General features: G+C 33.6%; 1 long non-coding RNA gene across 1 annotated transcript; it reads right to left on the bottom strand.

The window, feature by feature from the left end:
* Window positions 1–1,962: 1,962 nt before the first annotated feature.
* On the bottom strand, window positions 1,963–4,121 carry LOC128286438 (uncharacterized). Its single transcript, XR_008276996.1, has 3 exons — window positions 3,996–4,121; window positions 3,037–3,078; window positions 1,963–2,153 (listed from the first exon to the last, which is right to left on the bottom strand). It is a non-coding gene; the product is annotated as an uncharacterized LOC128286438 (long non-coding RNA).
* Between the last annotated feature and the right edge of the window lie 556 nt (window positions 4,122–4,677).

Raw genomic sequence — 4,677 nt, 5'->3', positions numbered from 1 at the left:
CTTTTGTTGTGGTTCAAATATATACATGAAATTTTAATTTTGATTCAATAATATACATTTACAATAACACATACATCAATTTATTTTATATTGAATAAATATAATTAATTTTATATACAATATATAAATATAAAATAATGTTATATCAATAATTATGTTGAATCATTATTATAATTGACTCTATTAACGTATGAACTGCATTAAGTTGTAGATGATTCCATAGTAATTTTAATTAACTTTTGTTTCTGATTAAGTTTTTAGTCTATAATTTTTAAAGCTTTTAAAATTTATTTTACTTTTTACTATTTAATGTCATGATATATAAAATAAAGTAATAACAATAAATACATGTGAATTGCGGCATAATATCCTATCCTATTCACAACTTCATTAACTTTATCATCCAATTTGACAGATAATAAAATATGGGGCTAAATATAAAAAGCCCCGAAAAAGGGCCAAATTAAATTTTTTGGTATAGTTCGAGGGCGAAAGAAATAATTCAGCCTAACTTTTATTTCCTATATTATGAAAATACCCACAAATCCCTATGGTTTAAAAAACATCACATAAATCCTCTTTTAAGATTTATTTGAGTAAAAAAGATAATTATACCTTTGTTACTATTTAGTATGAATCTTCTACTTCTTTTCTTAAGATATATTTTCTCCACGTTTAATAACAAAATACTAAAATTTTAATTATTATTTTATTGAAGTACTAAAAATCAAGGATAAATTATGAAAAAAGTCACTTTTATTTGTCTCAGATTACATTTTAGTCACTTATGTTTGAAATTTTACGTTTTACCCACTTACATTATCGTGTTGTAACATTTTAGTCACCGAGCCATTAATTGTCGTTAACGGTGTAACGATAAGCTGATGTGGCATGTTAAATCATTATTTCAAATGAAAATTTTAGGTTAAATTATACAATTGGTCCTTATATTTTTTTCATTTGAGCAATTTAATTTTTTTTCTTTTATGTTATTTTAACTTTCCTTTTTTTTCTTCTTCTTTATTTTCCATTCTCTTCTGCTTCTTTTATTGTTTTCCTCCTTTCAATTATTTATGTCAATAACTGGCAATGACTGGTTAGTTCGGAAAAGAAATGAACAATGATATAAATCAGCTTAAGATAGCGTACTCAGGTGCATGATAGCCGAAGGTTCCCAAAACACAAGTAAAATGAAGACGAGCAGCCATGTCGAGACCCTGGTTTGAGAGGTTAAAATCTGCAGTCTTCACTTTGAAGTCTTCAAAAAGGACATTGCTAGATCTGATATCTTTGTGGATAATCAAAGGTTGAACCCTCTCGTGCAAATATTCAAAGCCCCTTACCACATCAACCACAATTCTTACCCTCTACATCTAGTCAAGAACCAGACCCGGTTGTGCTCCTTGAACTCCCTTCCTTCTTGTGATTCCCAAAAGCAAGAAAAAAAAATGTCAAACTAAAATGCTTAACCTATATGCACGGATATTTTAACAAATGGAAAATATAGAAAAACTACGTTAAGAGAAATTGAGATGTAACACCCCAAACCCGGCCCAGACGTTATGGCTGGATCCGACATGCCATATCGAAGCGTTCAAAACATTTTATATTGTTGATCCAGAAAAACCTACTTAGTGTTTTAAAGATAATTTCATTATAGGTTAAAGTGAATGGAAGTCATGCACCGTAGGAAACCGAAAAGAGGAGGTGAGTCTATCGGACTACTTAAGTACCAAGCTCCCTTCGAATCCAATCCTAGACATGCACACCGCCATTGCCACACCTTAACGTCATGTATATTTCTAGGAAACCGATTTGATTAAGTTATTTTTAGGAAAAGTGATTAATTTTGGAAAATACTTTCATTGCGGAAGCTTTGCTTGTTGTCGTGTTATTTTAAAATCAATTGTTGTTTTTTTTTTGAAAATGCGCCCTAAAGCTATCCAATTTCAATAGTTAAAATAAGTAATACCTATCTTAGTAATACATATTAAAACCATCAAAAATAATTAAGCAGCCTTATTACATTTAAAAACCCAAACCTCAACGTAAATAATAGGATGTCCAGTTCACCAGAAGAAAACCAGACTTTCAGAACGGGTGGCCACTCCGAATTCCCTCACAGCTCCAAGCCCACTATGGTTGGGGATTTCCTGCGTGGATGAAAATAAAAGGGGTGAGTTTGGGGAAACTCAGTGTGTAAGGAAAACCCATTCAAAGCCCAAGTCAACTAAAGCCTATTGGGCCTAAGCCCATTCAGTAATGATGGGTCTTGGACGAGCCCTTTTCAATTACAATAAACTGGGCCTTAGCCCCTTATTCAGATAACAGTATGGCCCATAGGCCCATTTCAGAATACATGCAACATCAATAGCATATGCAAGCCCATTTGGGGAGACTACTCAACCCACCAACCACTACACTCCACCCGTACCACCCCTACACTCCATGTGGGGAATAGCTCAACCCACCCATTAACACTCCACAGCTTGCGCCTTGCTTCTCGATTAACGATGAATTGAGGCAAAGCTTCCAAGATGCGTGGACAAGCCACTTTCAGTACTTCCTCATCAATATCCCAATCCCATGCATCGATAATAACAACATGGCATGCAGTAAATAACAACAGTCAAACATGCATTTAGGTCAATTTAACCCTAGGGGTATTTCGATAATTTATCTACTAGGAGTAAAACTGTAAATTTTCCACTTTTAAAGGTATTTCAGCAATTTATCTATTTTAGGTTTTTCATGCATATTCCTACTTTTCACGTACTAACAGAATCACGTGCCGAGGGTTCTTACCGAATTGGGCCGTTGGCCCATCATTCCAATTTTGGCCCATTAAGCCCAAAAATATCGAGGGCATAGAAATCATGCACTTTGCAGTCCAAATTTTGCAGCTTACCAAAAACATTAATCGATTTACCTCACGAGCATTCGCACACTCGCAAATCTACAAAATACTAGTTTTCGGCATTTCAGCTTTTTGACTTTTGCCGATCCAGACTAAGAAAGAGGGTGTTAGTTACACACCTGTTTGCGATGATATGCTGACGAGATCCACACACGAACTGCCTACAATTGGATTACTAACACATTAATCTAACTATTCAAATACGAACTATGTATTAACCTCTTACAATATTCAGTCAACCACACCTACAGATCATAGTAAGCTTATAAGAAATCAATAAGTAACTCATTAACAAATTTTTGTCAATGTGTACCATATAATCATAATCTCACTGCAAGCTGTCTTCCTGAACAACAGTCACTAAATCATTTATAACTGGAGCTACGAAACTCCAAATCAAGTGCCGTTAATTTTACCTGAAAATAGACTCATATATCTTCTATCCATAAAATGTTCAGAATTTTTGGTTTAGCCAATCAATACCAGATTTTTCTTAAAGTTTCCCATGTTTCACTGTTTGACTAATCTGACCACTCTTCATTACGAATCAAATTTCTCATTGTACAGAATTCAAAATATGTTCTCGTTTATTTCATTTGAAAATAGACTCATTAAGCTTTAATTACATAATTTATTCAGCTTCTAACTCATCTCTCACAATTTATGGTGATTTTCCAAATTCACGTTACTGCTGCTGTCCCAAGCAGATTTATTACCAAATCACTCTTTCACACATAACTTGCATGCATGTTTTTTTTAAACATATATATCACCAATCAATCATCACATATCTATGATTTTACTTAAGTATAATCTCCATTTCATCATTTTAAAGCACAACATATTAGCCGATTTTTCCCCTTAGCATCTAAGCACATGCATGCTCATTTGTTTGCCTCAACTTCACATATCTTCCATTTTTCATCAAAAGAACATGAAACAACAACCATTTCCTTCATTTTAATTCATGACCAAATGCTTACAACACAACCAAAAACTAAAATATGCTTCAAGAGTTAAGGTAGAATCAAGAAGAACTCATGAACATCAAGATAGAAGCAAACTACCATGAACTTACCTTCAATTTTCTTCCCCAAGTGACCGAACATTCAAGATCTTTCTCATCTCCTTTCTCTTCTCTAACTTTAGGCTATGATGAACAAAGATGGACAAAACTTTGTTCTTTTCACCCCTTTTTTTTAATAAAATTTCATATTTCATCCATTTAATTCTTTAATACAAAAGACATGAAATTCCCATCATGGAACATTTACCTAACCCATTATCATGGAACATTTACCTAACCCATTATCATGAAACATTTACCTAACCCATTATCAATTTGTATCAATTTGTACCATAAATTATGGATATCAAGTGCACATTTTGTCTACAACAACATGATGGCCGGCCACTTCATGAAAAACGGGGGGTTTGTCATGCAAATCCTCCTATTTTGCACTCCTATTTATTTAGCCACTTCAGTTTAGCCTATAGCATTTTCAAACATGTTCACATAGGTCCTATTTCATAATTTCACCCCCTTTTTCTTATGGAACAAAAATTAACTAAAATTGTCGGGTTCTATCTTAAGCTTGGGCCTTCTAGAGGCCCACTAACATAATTAAACCTATGCCAACATTCACAGAATTCCCGAAAATTGGGGCGTTACAACTCTACCCCCCTTAAAAAAATTTCGGCCTCAAAATTTACCTGATCCAAATAGTTGAGGGTATTGTTGACGCATAGTCTCTTCTGAT

This window comes from Gossypium arboreum, chromosome 13, assembly GCF_025698485.1.
Source record: "Gossypium arboreum isolate Shixiya-1 chromosome 13, ASM2569848v2, whole genome shotgun sequence".
In the NCBI taxonomy this organism is placed as follows: Eukaryota; Viridiplantae; Streptophyta; class Magnoliopsida; order Malvales; family Malvaceae; genus Gossypium; species Gossypium arboreum.
Note: the sequence above shows the minus strand (reverse complement) of the source record. Positions and strands in the feature narration are given on the sequence as shown.